Source organism: Oxyura jamaicensis, chromosome 5 (assembly GCF_011077185.1).
Source record: "Oxyura jamaicensis isolate SHBP4307 breed ruddy duck chromosome 5, BPBGC_Ojam_1.0, whole genome shotgun sequence".
Taxonomy (NCBI): Eukaryota; Metazoa; Chordata; class Aves; order Anseriformes; family Anatidae; genus Oxyura; species Oxyura jamaicensis.
In genome coordinates this window covers 45,712,538-45,729,385 of record NC_048897.1, presented here as the reverse complement: position 1 = coordinate 45,729,385, position 16,848 = coordinate 45,712,538, and the positions used below count along the sequence as shown (strand labels likewise).

At 47.6% G+C, this 16,848-nt stretch overlaps 1 protein-coding gene across 8 annotated transcripts in view; it reads right to left on the bottom strand.

The window, feature by feature from the left end:
* The window catches only part of INF2 (inverted formin 2), a 39,782-nt gene that overhangs the window by 22,704 nt on the left and 230 nt on the right, over positions 1-16,848 (bottom strand). Inside the window, exon 1 of one of the 8 annotated variants that reach the window (XM_035326781.1) lies at positions 15,520-15,712. The exons of 5 other annotated variants lie outside the window; for them this stretch is intronic. The gene's annotated coding sequence lies outside the window, so the exon portion shown is untranslated. Of the gene's footprint in view, positions 1-6,178; positions 6,563-14,283; positions 14,492-15,519; positions 15,713-16,848 lie in introns of those variants that run through there. 2 more of the 8 variants (XM_035326780.1, XM_035326779.1) reach the window with 2 other exon arrangements.

Sequence of the window (16,848 nt, the reverse complement as noted above, 5' to 3'; positions counted from 1 at the left end):
CCTCTGTTGAAGAAACTAAATATATCCCCTCCTTAAAAACACACATTACATTCAGGCCCTGAAAACTCTGTAAAGAGACTCTTAGCACATCTAAGCCAGCAAATACAGCTTTAAAAGTAGCCAATTTACACCAGTCAATAGCTACTACCTATTTTCATGCAGTGAAAGGATAAGGTTGGAAGTGGCATTATCAGCTCTGAACTCCTTATGTCCATTAAACCACTTAAAAATCTCACTGCAGTGGAAAGACTGCAGTTTCTAAGTATTTGTAATGGGATGTAGAAGCCATTTTGAGCATATCCTGCTCATAACAGCATCCGATTACCCTGTTATTTTTTGCTTTTGTTTCTTTTGAATGATGCAGAGGTTAATTTTATAGCACACACTTAATCTCTTCCTGTCTACTGTAATAGCAAATATGTTTGCAAAATGCGGTGCTTGTGTGTGATAATGTGTGAGCCCAACAGGTTGCACGCAGAGGGACTGCAGCAGGAGGCTATTAAAATAGCAGTGCATCTTTTAGGAGATATGGCACATCTTTCCAAGGTCCATCTCCCGTGGTCTGTTTCAGCCATGCCGTTAGCAGCAAGGAGGGTGAGGAGCTGATTCAGCACAGAGAACTATCAAAGCCAAGCCAAATGAACCCTTGATGCCCAACTTTATGTTTGAGGCAGGATCCTCATTTTTCAGATATGCAATGATTTTAGTTATACAGTGCAAGTCTTTTTCAAATCTGAGTGCAATCATTTTAAGGATCAATTGCTCCCAGAGAGGACCCACAGAAAGAGGACAAACCTGGGGCTGGCCTCTGTGCTCTCAAGCCAGCCATCAAAGATACCTCCTCTCCCTGCCATGTCACCAGCATCTCTGCTTCCCTGGGCTGCTGAGCCTGCATGGAGATCAAAATAACCTGCTGGCTGTTTGGCCCCCAAAACCTGGCACCTGGTGGACTGAAGGGATGATAGGAGAATCTTGCCTTCCATCACCAACTCCAGCACAAGGGTTTCTAGCCCTCCTGCCAGTTTGCTTACTAATTTGCAGTAGGCATCAAGGGCATGATATTATGGGCCTAAACCTGCCTTTGGGATGGATACAAAGCGTGGTGGGATGAGATATTCAAGGTATCTCAAACAATTCCCCCAGGGCAAGGTGATGGGTGGGACTTTTTGGCACTCAAATCACAGCTCACAGCATTAAAAGCTGTATTGAGTATGGATCAGAAGGGGTGATGGAGTTAGCTGGGTACGGTCATAGAAAATCCTAACACACTTCTAGAGAGCTCTGGAGAAACCCTTTTGCAGAGGGGAAAGAAGTTCTTGGCCAAGTGCCCAGCTGGTGATGGTCATGATCGAAAAACGTGAAGCTGCAAATATACCCTCTGAGAACACACTGTACAGCTAAGAAGTAATAAAAAGGGCCATAAAATAAAAACAAACAAACAAAAACCTTCCTGCCAAAGTATAGGCTAGAGTTTCTAAGATTTGTCGTCAGTGCCTGCAACTCAGAACCTATTCACTCTTGGCAAAAGTCTCGTTGGAGTTAGTCACCCCCAGCTGCTCCTCTGTACTCAAGCTCAGGAATTTGGGCTGGGCACCACGCACAGAACAGAAATGCTCCCTGCCCAGAGGGAGGGAAGCAAAAGTGTCCAGCCTCATGGTCACAGCCCAGGCTTTGCGGCAGCATCCCAGACCTCTGGCCACAGCAGAGTTACAGTCCCATACTGCAGAGGTGCTCCTAAGGAGCTGTGGTCAAACCCTGCCCTGTGTTTTGCATCGTGCCCGGGGTCTTCTTCCAGTGTCTGCTGGCCAAGGCTGGACCTGAGGGGACCTGCACGGGCTGCAGCTCAGCTCATCCTGCCCATACCCTCCTTCGGTGGGTTCCCCAAAAGCCAAGATCCCTTGTTCTCCTGCTGACCCAGGTAACTGGGATCCTGGAGGTTTTATTCCCGTGCAGGGAATTAGCACAAAACCAAGCATGTGCCAGTGCTGAGCCCATGCTCTTGGCCCCATCACCGCCCTGATGCACTGGCTGGGACCTGTCCCTCCTCCTGGCTCTCCTGAAGCCCAGGCCTTTTGATCTCCCCGAAGTGGAAGTGAGCATCAAGCACAGAAGCCGATTTTGCAGCCGTCCTAAATCCCATGGGGGCACAGAAGAGCCCCCTGAAGCCACCCGTGGGGGCACAGAGGAGCCCCGTGCTCCTGCCCGGTGCTGCTGAGCCGAGGGGCTGCAGGAGTGGCTGCCGACTGCAAGCTCCCTCTCTCTTTTGGTGACTTCTTGTTACACTCAGTAAATCACCTCTTTATTTGCATATGACTAAACCTTTCTTATCAAACCAGATAACGTAGCGGGCTGGCTTTTTTCTTCCGGTTGGACAAATGCATCTTTATATATAGTATCAGTTAAAGGAAGTCAGAGAGATTATAATAGGATTATCGACCTGAAGCTTAGCTGATTTTTGAAAATTAAGCTAAACCACTGCAATAGGAGACAGGAAATACCGACAGAGCATCCTGTTTACCAGTGGATTTGTTCTAAATTATCCTTTCCTCCCCACCTGCTCCGTACAGATGTGGAGAGATGAGAAACAAACCCAGTCAGGTAAATCTCGAAGCAGTAATGGCTTGTGTTGGTATGCACTAAGCTGAACAAATTTGGTTGATTAAATATGCTCTCCCACAGAGAGCGCACTCTTTTTTTGTGGGGAAGAAAAAAAAATAGACTACTCATGTATGTAACCACAAAAAGTGAATAAAATAAATAGGAGCTGTACCATATAAATGGAAAGGAAATAAATATGGAGACCGCAGCACAATTCTGCAGATGGTGTGATAAATCTGTTTACAAACAGAGATATGAGTGATATATTATGAATGCAGCATCTTTCCCTGTTTTCTATGAAGCACAGTGTTGCGACGCTGCTCAGCTATGTCCTTAAAGGGCTGCTGGTTGCACCTTTTGTCTCTGACCACAGGAGCAGGTGGATGATCACAGCAGAGTGAGCCAGATAAGAAATTAAAATGGAGAGCATCTATTTGGCTGTGTCAGGGAGGCTATTTAGACTGAGTTGACCGAGGAAATGAAAGCCCCCTAATTAAAGAGACAAGGGCTAAACCTGAATACGATGAATACACCTTTCCTCCTGCCTACAGAAGGGCATGAGGAGCTTTTTGTTCTGCTGCCAAGACCACAGGGGAGGATGCAGTGGTGGAAGCGATGTGCCCAGACTGTGTCTGGCCATGCTTGCAGCACCCAAACCCTCCTCAGCTACATCCTGAGCACAGGTGCCAGGTGCTGCTCCCTTGGACGCGTCCTGATGCTGAACCTGTGCCTCCTGCAGCGGGGCCACCTGCAGTTCACAACAGCCACTGGGATATATGCAACACCCTCTTGATCTTGCTCCTCATCCTCCGAGGATGGTTAAGCCTGGTGGGGAATGACACCTGGAGAAATAGGACTGCAAAATTACTCCTGAGCAGCCAAATTTAAAGAGACTCCTTTGTGAAACATAAGGACATGAGAAATGCTTGTCCCCTTGCACCCGGCCACAGCAGTGCTGTGGTTCATGGTGCTGTCTGGATCATTGGGTTCATAAAGCTGCGATGCTCTCTGCTCCCATCCAACCCAGACTTTTAAACTTTTCTCCTCCTTTCTTTTTGAATCAGATGCTTCCCTGCAGCATTGCGTGCCCCTCCTTCCTCCGAGTAAAAGCAGCTCCTAGGGAGATGACATCTGTAGGGGATAAATCAGGGCACGTCGATACTTTCTCCATCCTTTGAAGTTGCAGAGCACAGAGCTGCATAGCACAGCTTTCTGTCTCAATTATTACGTGCCTCCAGGGTGACGTGAATCACAGCAAGGACCTGGGAGATGTGAAAAGGGGAATTTCTTTGGGCAGCTCTGTATAAGTGGATGAAAAGGAAAGGGACAAAAAATATGGGCAAAGCCACTCTGATTTTTTGGCAGCAGACCCAGTGCCCATGCTGCTGGACAGAGGGATGCAAGGAGGGTCAGCAGCTGCCTGCTGCTCTTCGAGGAGGGTTGAGCCCCCCTGACCCCATGTACTGCCTTCGTTGCCTTGCAGCCCTTCACTTCTCTCAATGAGGTTGCTGCTGCACACCCTCGGCCCCTGAGAAAAGCTCTTTTAGGGCTGCTCAGCCCCTCCCTCCCTTCTGTGCCTGTTCCTGGCACTGGGAAGGCTGCTCTGCTTGGCTGCCTGCTAATGATAGGTTTTGCTTCTGGGTACTTCCAGTTTTCACTCTGCTGCTGGGAATGTGCAAAGCCTTTGTATTTTGCAACATGTCAGACTGCTCAGTCACTAAAAAGAAACAACATCCTGGCTTTGCTCTTTCCAAAAACACTTCAGAAAACCTGAAGGGTTCGTTCCTCCTCTCCTCTTGCTTTCATTTCCACTGTTGTGTTTTCCTGTGCAGTGTCTGAACAGCTCAGTACATGCAGACTAATGAGATACCCTCCCACACACCCAAAGAGGGAGGCAACTCCATTTTAGACACCAATCTGACCCTTGTGTGAGCCCACTGCTGTCGGTAGGAACCGAGGGAGCTCACGTTAAGCATTCTGGTGGGAAACTGAGACAGGCAAGGTTCAGAGCACAGCAAAGCTCAGTGAGACCCAGGCTGGACACTCCAAACAACCACTGCTGGTTATGGTAAGAAAAGGACACAGCAGCCTCAGCTGCCTTCAGATCTACACATTGTTTATCCTCAGCTGTATCAGAGGCAAGAACGAGTGATTTATGATAAGAATAATGAAAAGGGTTTGGAATAAGTACCCAGTCCTGCTCTGCCCTACTGCAGAAATTAATGGGCAGGAGTGGGGCCAGACACACACTGGCTGGAGGTGGCACCAGGGCTGCAGTGGCTTTTTCCATCAGCAAACACCCAGAGATGGATTTCAGAGAATAGACAAAAAGGACCAGGTTCATACTGGTATAAATGTGTATGTATTATGCTAGCATAGCTTACTCTTGCACATAGAAAGAGCATGTTGTATTCATTCAGTCTCATCCACCAATATTAGGATGCTGTGTGCCAGTGCAGCTTCTCTCTCCTGGGCGAGTATAAGGTATGATATCGTGTGATATCTCATACAAGTGGTACACCTGTCCATTCAGAATGTTTTGGCAGTGGTGAGGTTAAACCAGGATTAACTATACTGGTAAAAATAATCACCTGTGCCTTTTTCCTCCCCAGTAAACAAACAAGTAAATAAATCATTAGGCTGCTGCAGGAACCACATACAAATCAAGCTAAAGTGAGATGCTCAAGGATGTTTATGTTAGGATCTTCAGTGTGATCTAAAGCCTTATTTATATTTAAAGGTTGTTCTAGCTAAGCTTTAAATGGGTTTAAAAACACTCTTAGTTACAACAGTAACACTGCATGAAGATACCTGATAAAGGATTTTCACTAACCCGGTAAGCCAGGTTTAAATGAAATCGGTGCATAAATCAGACCCTCACAACAGAAATGATCGCTGCCACCGAGGAAACATGGCCAGAAGCAACATGTGAGTCTCCCCTGTCAGCCAAACCGATTTAAAAAGATTTCCACAGCAGATGAGAGCCCTGCAGCATCCTCGCACGGTACCACAGGCCCTTGGAGGAACCACAGATTTAGGGTCAGAGGGCTGCCGCATGTTAGCCAGCACTCATCCACATATAGAGGATGTCAGCTCCTACTTGAGCTGGGTAAAAACCACAGCATGGTACCACCACCAGCTACTGGGGTTGCAAATCCTGTATCCTGGTCTTCAGGGGCTTCCTCACAGCATCCTCACTGTGGTCCAGGTCCCACAGAAACCATAACAGGATGCATCGTGGGTCCGCGGCCACCTGTTCCAGCACACGCATTCTGGCAGGGGCAGCACCTCCACGCACCCCCGCAGCCGCAGTGCCAGCATTGTTTGGCATTTTTGGATGCAATTTATGAGGATGATTTGGTGGGGGGGTCACGTGAGTAACAGAAACTGTTACCCAGCAACATGGAAAGCGCGGTAGTAACTTTCTAAGATTCTCACAGTTCCCTCGCAGTGGGAAGCTGTCACGCAAACAGATACTACAAGAGCCAAAAAGCTTCTTTTATTGCCTTTTTTTTTTTTTTTTTTTTTTTCCTAAACACCTCCACAGGAAGCCAAGAGGACAGAAAAAATGAATCCCTACCTTGGAGCTGAAGCCAAATTATTCTCCCGTCTCCCTCGCACAGAAAATCCTTTCCAAATAGCTGTGCAAGCGCTTACTTCCCAATCCAGCTCATTTTCTCCTTCTCTGCCAAGCAGCTCTCAGTCAATAAAGTCCAAATCCCTGAACGAGTCAGTGTCTGCAAATCTTATGCTACAAGAAGTTCAACAGGATGTCAGCGTTTAATAATATGCAAACACCAGTCTTCTGAACAGTGCAAGCAAATAACTTTTCTGTAGCCACCAGGGAAGGTATTTGCATGTCATTTGTCACCCACTTCATTCACCCTGTGCTGGCCACTGCTAGGGCAGTACGTATGGGAAGGTGGGAGGCTCATGCATCCATCTGGCCGTATTCCCTGGGCTCTTAACAAAGCAGCCCTGATGTGGGGTGACTCAGAGCAGGAAAATGATCTGGCACAGGAAACGGAGCAAGAAAAGAACAAAAAAGGCAAGAAAACTAAAAAAGAGGAAGAAAGTTGGCTGGGGTGAGATGGAGAGTGGGGGCGGCACCTTGCCTCAGCCTTACTAGGTTCTTTGGCTTCAAGGCCTTGTAGCACCGAGGCTTTAAACTGCAAGCTTTCCAAGCTGTTTGAAATGCTGGCAGAGCCAGGGTTTTTTAAAACAAAGGCTATGTCCCAGACAAGGCTGCACACTTAGATCAGCAGCCCAGGGAGAGGAGGCACAGCAAACATCGGGCCCCCACAGCAGGGTGCGATTTTGGGAATCCTGGGCACCCCTAGGTCCCCCTGCACCTCAGCCCAGCCTGGCTTCTAGGGGCCAAGAAGGCTGTGAGGATTTTAAAAGCTACTTTAAACAGAAAATATCTCTGTGCTTTTCTGGTTGGGTTTTCACAGGGAGACTAGCTTGTGCACCACAGCTGTGAAATGGCTCCATTCATCCTCTCAGGAGGTGCTAACTCAAAGTCAGCTATTATCGAATTCTGAATATTTCAACACGGCCCATGTTGGCAGAGGCTTCCTACCTGGCTCGTGACAGCCGTTAGACCTCAAATGCTGTTTTTTCTTGCTCCACAAGGCCTCCAACCTGAATAAATCACAAGCTGGAGCCTGCAGTTAGAAGTTTGCTGCCTTAATGGGGAAACTCAACACCTGAGTACAGGAGCACTGCTCCACCAATTCTGGCTGCATCAGAAAAACACTACTTGGCTTGTCCTTTGGCCCAGATTCAGCCAACTTTTAAGAGAAGGATTTGCCCCTGTGCTTTCTAACTAAGGCAGTTTTATAATGATAGAATCATAAAATCATTTAGGTTGCAATCGACCTCTGAGATCGTCTGGTCCAACCGTTTACCTAGCACTGCCAAGTCCACCATTAAACCACGTCACTAAGCACCACATCTACACATTTTCTGAAGACCACCAGGGACGATGACTCAACCATTTCCCTGGGCAGCCTGTTCCAATACTTCACAATCCTTTCAGTGAAGAAATTTTTCCTAATATCCAACCGAAACCTACCCTGGCGCAACTTAAGGCCATTTCCCCTTGTCTTATCACTTGGTGCCTGGGAGAAGAGGCCAACCCCCAGCTCCCCACAGCGTCCTTTCAGGTAGTTGCAGAGAGCCATGAGGTCTTCCCTGAGCCTCCTCTTCTCCAGACTAAACAACCCCAGTTCCCTCAGCTGCTCCTCACAGGACTTGTGCTCCAGGCCCTTCACCAGCTTCACAGCCCTTCTCTGGACACGCTCCGGGGCCTCCATATCCTTGTAGTGAGTGAGGGGTATGAGTTTCACAACAATGATTCAATGTTGAGGGAAATGACCGCACAGTTCTCCGTCCTGCTGTAGAAAGCACTACAGTCTGAGGTAAGCTTTCATTTATGGTAAGTTTTACGTGAGCAAACGAATTTCACTTTGCTGTCCACTCCTGAAGTGTAATTCCCAAGCCCTCAGAAGATCGGTGGCTAACCTGGTTCTTGGAGTAAGTATGGGGGAAAATAAGAGAATCAAGAGAAAAAAAATGCTGCAAAAGAAGGATTGTTGACGTTGCAAATTCCAGTTCTGGCAACAAGTGGAAAGAATTTAAAGGGCTATCAGCTCCCATCAGGTTTTATCTGAACCCGGGATCTGTGAGATATGCCAGAAATGTTTGTATTCTTGGAAAGGCTGCATCATCTCCCACTTAAAAAAAATAAAGAAAAAAAAAGAGAAATAAAAAAGAGCAGAAGCAGTGGAATTGGACTAAAAAAGCATAAAAACAGCTCCAGGGCTGCACTGTCTCTCTGCAGGCCTCCCAGCACGAGAACAGATGAGAAAAATGCACAGGTTTGGATGGTGGCTTCTGCTTCCAGCTTATGCATCACAAGGAGATGACAGCATCTTCAGGGGCTCCTCTGCTCACACAACGGGTCCATGAAGCACAGGCATCCAATTAAATAGAAATTAACACACACCATTTGCCCCTTAGAAGTTGATTATTCCTCCTTATAGCAACTGGTGTCTTCTCACTGCTCAATGCTCATGCGACCAACCAGTTCCCGTGCCAGCTACTTTTCTTGGAAGTCGTTCCAAGGATTTTTGGAATCTGGATGTACAGCTCATTTCTGGAGGTCTGCTGCGATGGTTCCTTTTAGGTGATCCCAGCTGGAGCTTATAATCCACTAGGAAACCACTAACTGCCCATACAGCCAGCACTCACGGTGCAATATTCACCTCCACTGCTCGCTGGGTACTGCGGCCCCTGTGGAGCTGGCGAAGGCAGGTGAATGAACATGTGGTTATGGAGTTTCCAGGGAGAAGCTAAGGTGCCAGGTTGAATTATCTGGATTTCTTCAACAGTCCTTCATTCATCTGAGAACAGAACTGTGGGTTAAGCAACCGATGTCAAAACACTGGAAGTGCATGTAAGGGGGTCTGGCCATGTGAGGACATACAAACTTATGAGAGGAGAGCCCAACGTTACCCCTGCCCACAGGGAAGGGAGGGGTCTGTCCTATGCACGATGCTCCTGTGCCATGGGGCAGGCAGGAAGGTCCAGAAGAGCTGAGGGGATCAGATGGGGTGGGAGAGTGATGCTCTTCCCTGATAAACCCAGTGCTTTTCTCCCTCCTTTGGGAGCAAGGGCATCTCAACACCCTCAGCAAATCATGGGGAGCTGCAAAGCTGACTGCTGGGTCTTCTGCTTGTTTAATTTCTCTCAACAGAGACTGGGAGGAGATTTACCTATAGAAGTTTCTGACACTCCCCAGCTCTCTTGCCACAGACTTCTGACTGCCTTTCTGCTAAATACATTCACTGCAGTTGATGCTTGGGGAGAGAAAAAAAAAGCCTTTCGAAGTAGTCTCTATCTGATGGATGCTTTGGATAATGAAAATAAAGGACGCTGCTCCTGCCAGCACTTGCATATTTCCTGGAACATTGTATTTAATGGGGGTAGATCTGCTTTAAACATCTAAAACATTAAATCCACAGCTCTTTGGTAGGAAGTTTCTATAACAAAAAACATCCTGTTTTGGGGAGGGTGCTTCCAGCTAGGGAAGCACCATGAACAGCTAGGAACTCTCTGCTTTCACTGGACAGGAGATGACAACATTTTCTGGAAAAACAAACAAACAAACAAAAACAACCAAACAAACAACAACAACAACAAAAACTTAAAAATCACCACACACCAAAAAGCCCTGCATCAGCAGTTCTACCCAGAGCAAATGGTACAACCTCACACATGGGTCTCTAAAGGATGTATGTGCTCTCACTGGCTCTCTATTCAGTTTATTTATCTTGCACACCTGCATTACACAGTGCCAGGAGGTGTACTCGCATGAGGAAGGTGGTCTTCAGGCAGGGAATAGCTCTTCTGTAAGAGCTGGTATAAAGCAAGAGGTCCACAGAGGAAAAGGTTGGATGCAGAAGGCTGCACGTACTGCTAAGCCAAAGAGCTGCGGCAAGGTTTGAGGACAGCCCTGATGAAGAAAGCTACAGGGACAGCAGAAGTGTTCTTTAAGAGGCAGTGTTCTTCCAGCTGCTCCCCAAACAGGCTGCAAACCTGAGTCCCTTCTATTGAGATTAGCTTTTCCATTGCAACTGCTGATGAACCATTTGGCTGGCATTGTACCAAGCGAACAGCCCAAGAACAAACATCCTGAACACTGTTGTTCAGATAAGGCTGGTGGTAGCCAGGATTCCTAATGGCACAGGCGAAGTGCTTATCACATACATTAAGGAGATCGGACCCAGATACTTGGCTGGGAGCTGGTATGACTCTGAATGTTACTAAGAGCAACCAGAGAACAGGGCCAATTGTTAATTCAAAAAGTTAAGCATTTGAGGCATTTAAAATAAATTCTTGCATAGAGCAGAGGACTGGCTTAGCATTATTTCAAAACTAATCCACTCCAAAGATGCTTTCAGACTATTTTCTCCACTGCTGAGTGTAAAAGTTTGATGTCCCTCTTTTATAATGCAGTAATCCCAGCACACTGAGTGGCTTAACCCTTTGCTTTGCTACAGCATCGTCTGAGGAACTAATGCTATCACTCCTAAAAACTCTAACCCACAGTCTTATAATTAATGTGAAGGGATTTTAATATGGTCCAACCACCTGGAGGTTTACAATGAGATATTCTCACACTGGGGACAAAATGGCCCCACTATGTATTTTAACATAATAACATAACCAGTTTTAACATAAATGCAGAATATCTTGTGTTAACGTTTTCATATCTTTCAGTTTTTCTCATGCAATAACTTGAAACACTTCAGAAATAAGTCGTGATTTTTTCTTTCTTTGCAAAGAAATCAGTGGTTCAGTCACACCCTTGAGTTTGCATAGTCCAAGGAGCTGCACTGCTTCACATCAGCTGAGAACGGGGCTGTCACTGACTTTCAAGAGAAAAATCACTGTATTTATCTTGTAACTAAATATAAAACTAATATTGGGATATCATTTTATATATGATTCATCTCTACACATATGGCTTGCTCCAGCACTTGCTTACAAGTATTATCAGAACAGGGGTTTGGGAATCGTAGGCTTGTGAAACAATTTGGCTTTGTGAGTCCTTTCTCCGACCTTTCTCCCAGCTAAACAGAGGCCACATTTAGGGCCTGGTATTGGTTGTGTAGGTTCAGTGCCTTTCCAGTAATGGAAATTATAAAACAAACAAACAAACAGGAAAAAGAAAAAAAAAAAAAAAAAAAAAAAAAAAGAATTTATCCCCAGGTTTCTGAAAGATGCCTCAGGACTGGATAAACACAAAATAACTCATGAATATTGGACAGCTTGTTCTGAAATTTGGAACTACTGTGCATAAACAGCACACAGAGCCAAGCAGGCTGGGAAGCAGCCGGCAGAGGAAGCGGCAGAGAAGCTCGGCCAGGTTTCAGGCGCAGGCTACTTGGGGAGCTGAGTGCCACATTGCCGTGATGTAAAACAGAGGGGAAACAAGTCATTAAAACACAGCAGAGAATAGAAATATTTGCTCCCCAGCTCACCTTCGTGGCAGGTTCAACTTTGCACTGTTTGTCACAAAAGTCAAGAACAAGACATACTCACGAACACTTTATAAATCGCAGAGCCCACTGCTGGGTAAATACTGCAACCCCCCATTTGCTTTTTCCATACAAACTTTTTTGCTCGGGCTAGGCATATGTTTGCTTTACTGCAACGCGCACGTGGCTGAAAGTTTGAAAGTTAAGCTGACCAACTCTAAAGGATTATTATTTTTTTTTTTAATAGCAGAAGTGATTAATCTCCTTCAGGGAACGAACCAGCCCTTCCTGAGCTAGAGGCGCACAAAGGAGATGGCAGCCACCTCCCAGGGCAGGAGGAAGGGTTACACACTCCGACATCGTGGCGGCAGCAGGACTCACAGCTGGGTTGGGCAAATGGGGCAAAACCCCAGAGCAATCCCATCCCATGCACAGCAGCTGCTGCTGCCCCTCATCATGAGCCCTTTTGCAGCAAGAACTATCCTTTCATCTGGGTGAAATACCTTGAGCTGGGCCAGGTGGTGCGAAAGGAGCTGATCCACCATGGCTTGGTTCTGGGAGGGCTGCAGGAGGAAAACTATCGTTCCCAAAAAGCAGTGACCTCATGCTGTGGGGACTTCTGTTTCCACTGGGGCTTCTATCAGAAGATAACGCTAACGCTTCGCTCGCTGCTTGCAGCAAACGCGGTGCGATGACTTAACGGAAAAGCAGGATGATGAGACGCAGACAGTTGCCGGATAGAAGAAACCAGCACAACAGAAGCAGCGCAAAGATAGCTGCCTTATTAAAAATAATGCGATTTAACTGACATCGTGGAGGGTAACAGCTATTCCTTAGCTGCATCAACACAAACAGACCTAATGACCAAAGCTGAAAGTAAATAGATAAAGAGAAACGATGCCATCCTCTTCTACTGCCTCAGGCAGGGGATGCGGGGTGCTGCTGCATCCCTGCCTGTATCCCCGTTGCCAGCTGGGGATTTGCTCGCTGTGTGCCCTGAAACGGGGCATGTCCCCACCATGGAGCTGGGAAGAGAGCAGACCCCACGACCCACCGAGCCTCCCTGGGGCTGGGAGGACAGGCGCCTCACCCCCTGCTGTGTCGGACCCACACACAGTTAAAATTGTAAATGTTTTCCATTTTAAACAAGAACTAAATTTAGAGGTTTTATGGTTTCATGGTGCCTTCTTTCCCACACTTTCCTGGAGCTATCCCAGCGCTCTCCAAATTCCCCCGCTGTCCCTGCTCGTTAAAACGTGACTCAGCTCTCCCAGCTGGAAGCGTGGTGAGCCACGCGGCACCAAGGTGGCCATCAGCAGCACTTCAGCATTCAGCATCAGTTCGGGACAGCAGAGGCAACAGAAGGCTTTGGGTGTTGGATTTGGGGAGAAATCAGTGCCACTGAAGCTGTGGGTATGCTGCGAGCAGCTATACAACCTATTGACTGGAGTTTCTCCTAGCACAAGTGATTGACCAAGGACACCTGCACAACAGGCTCTAATGGAGCAGCAGTGCAAAGAGCAAATCCTCCCTCTGTCTTTAAGCATTTCCCCAAATTAGTACCACTTAGACCTCAGCCAAGGCAAAATAATGGTCATGGTAAGAAAAAGAAATGGGACGTCAATGCAAAATAGCACCACCTTGTGACACCTACTATAACCATACCAAGTTGAACATTGCACCCTCCCAACAAGATTTGGCAGTTATTCATCTACCTTAATTTTTTTTTACTGGACACAGTGCCGGAACAAAGTCTCTTCTGAAGTGAGATGTTACTTTGGGGGTATTTAAAGCATTTTGGAATCAGCTGAGTGACTCCAATTCTGGGACTAAAATTCCATCCTCTGAGTCTCAGTCCCTCCTGCTGGCATTGCCAGCTCTCCTTTATCAGCTCAGGAGGTTTCCCAGAGCACCTTGAAAATGCTCAGAACCTTTTGCAAACATTATCGCTTGCTTAAGATTTTCATTGATCTGTGGCTTCAGTATTTCCAGCACTTTGAAATGTCAGCGTGCGTATCAAACTACTAGAAACAGCTGAATCCATCAACACCACCGGCTGGTTACATCAAATAGAAAAAATCATCACGCTGTTTAATACAGACCCTCTCTTGAAGCTTGCTGCAGATGTGAAAGGTTGTGTTGACAAAACTGCAGCAAACATTCACCTGCCACACTGTACAAACACTTACTTTTAACTGCAGCAACTCCTGCACATCACAGGCTATGACTCAGTGGCTCATGAATTCCACACACCCTCTGCCTATTTGTTTCTACATTCAGTTCCACAAAATCAGCTCCTTGTCTACCACTGACGACATCTGGTAGCAATTACAAGGCTTGTCTGTTGCTCACTGATTTTTTTCCTAGGAAAAGAGAACCAGGTGATACGTGGCCTCGGCTAAGATCCTTACTGAGAAGTGGCACAAACGAAACGAGCCCGCACCTAGGCTCACAGCAGCCCTACCTGCAAGAAACCACCCTATGTTTCTAACAAAACAAAACAAAGCTTTGGATAAAGCCAAGGCTCAAAATCTGACCTAATTTTCTTCCTTCTCCCAGTTTGGTCTTAGCAACTTGGTTGACAGCCTGGGCTGAAGAGCGAAGAGCTTTTGGCATAATGAAATAGGGAACTGCTTGCCCGCTCTTCTGCAGTACTTTCTCCCCCACTGCTGCACGCGCAATGCTGAGAAACTCTGGAACAATCTTGGTGGATAATGCCAAAAGGATTATAACGTATTAGGTCCAAAGCACCTAGTCACTCTCACGCCGACGCGCTGAGCATTACTGAGGAGCCTCCCTCCTGCACGCGGGGCATCGTGGTGCAAGGCTGTACTGAACTCCTGCTAAATACTTGGCTCATTCTTACCTAGTTAGATAAAAAGCAACGCACAATGTTAACACATGGAACGGGGATAACTCCTTATGATGTGCTACCTACCCGCTATGGCATTTTGCACTGAGTGGAGCTGGATTGCTCCGAGCCGCTGTGTGATCCTACAAGTTGACTTCGTTGATTCAGTGGGTGCTGCTTTCTCTGAATCATTATTGATAGACATTATTGCAAACACTATGAGCAAGGATATTCGACTGGGAGTTAAATCTGAGCTCTGATACGAGCCTGGAGTTTGACTGAAGTTCCCCCAACTGCTTCAGCTCTACAAATATTGTTCAGTGCCTGACCTACTGCATTGTGTAGCTGCCCACTGCCCAGTTACTCCCATCTTCTGCTCGTGGCTGGTTACGGTACAATGGCGGGATTAAAAACCCCTCGTCAACAGAATAATTGCTGCAGGAAAAAAAATAATTGAAAACATAGAAGTAAATGGTGGGGAAAGAGGGACAAAATGCAACTTAGTTTGCTTTGATAAGGACAATTTTCTACTTGGTCGCTTCAAGAAATCTACCAGGCATATCTGGTACACAGAAAGGGGTAGAGTTCAGCTTCCAGCACCTCTGAAGCACAGCCGCTTGCTGCACAGCCCACAGTGAAACTGGAGGCAAGCCATAGAGGATGAAAATTTGTAATAAATAGGGTACAGATCTAAAAGGAGAGGACAATTACTCACTTGGATCAAGAAATCAGTCTGAGTTTGGCGGGGTCACTACTAGGAGCGAGGAAGACCCCGTCCCACCCCACATCTCCTTCCGTGACACTTCCATGGGAAGAAGCAAGCAAGAGAAAGCTGGGAGGAGACTGCACCAGCACAGAGCATGGGAATGTGCTGTGAAAGTGGGATTAATGGGAGGGCAGGGTAAAATCACCTCTGACAGCAGAAAACAGAGGTTGGTAGGCACCTGGGGATGAAACACCCCGTTTCCCACTCCCATCACAAGACAGTGAGAGCCCAAGGAGGAGTTTTATTGCAATGCCTACCAGGTGAGGGATCTATTTCTCGGTGAGGAGTCAAAGCAGGAGAGGCACCCAACAGATCCCACAGCTCTGCTGAACCATGGGGCAGCCGGCGAGCAGACGCGTGGCACAGGACTGCTGGGGATCAGCAGGGGCTGGAGCCTGCTTTACGAAAGCAGACGGCAAGTTCTGACCTGTTTGGCATTGCGCAGCAGAGAGAAAAGCAAGCAACTGCTGTTTCTACATGGGTATGAAGAAAAATGAGAACAAGAGAGAGAGAACTGAGCAACTGGAGCGCAAATATGAAGTTAGAGAAGGATGGATATTGGAAGAAATTGTACAATATCTGTTCATCAGGTTCTGAAACTTCCCCTTCTCGGGAGACGGGACAAATGAATTACGGCAGCATGCAATAAGGCGTAATATCATTGAGTGTGTAGATTTGCTGACCTGCCAGGTCCCTTCCTGTCCCACATTCAGATGATCTTTTTACACAATGGGCCTTGTACACTGCTTGCATTTTTGAAGCAAAAATTCTTGGCCAGCAGCCTAGAGCGGGATTATTAACTTATAACAGCGCACACACAAAAAATTGCAAGGGCTCATAGCTGCCGGCAACTCCCCTCCGCCACCTCAACTTTGGCAGCTGCCGAATGGAAAAACCAAGCTGAAGTGGCTGGGGGAGAAATGGGATCTCTGGCCAGCCGGCTCAAATCCCAAGCAAGTTCAGTAGGGCAAGAGCAACCTTCCTGCAGCTTTGCTGATTCCAACTTTTCTTTTTCACTGACTTAGGCCAGAAGTTTCCTTGCAGGCTGCCCGGGTGTGTTTTGCAGCCTGCAGGGTGTTTACTCAGAGAAATTCCCCAGCCTGAGGAATCTGAGGAAGGTGATGCCTGGTGCAGGGTAGGGGGTCACGAGCACCGGTTTTGGGGCACTTGGGCAGGATCGGTGCACCCGAGCCCTCCTCCCCCAGCCCCAAGCCCTGGAATTCAGCCCCCGGCAAAGATGTCGCAAGAAGCCCCTCCATCACCGCGGATCCACCGAGCAAAAAAAGGGGGAATGAGGAACGGGAGGAACACGCAAGAAAACCGTGAAAGACTCGGGACAGCTCACCCAAAACGGGGAGAAGGCTGCAAAAATAAAAACCCTGCACACTCTGCCGGCACCTCCCAGCACGGCTGGCCCGCAGCCCCCCACCCTCCACCAGCCGGACCCCCCCTTCCCTCTTTACATCCCCCCGCGCCCCGTCCCACGGTGTCCCGCATCCCATACCCCGCATCCCGCATCCCACCTGCCCGCCGCCCTGTCGCACCCGCAGCCCGCAGCGGCGCCCACGCGTGTCCCCCCCCCCCCC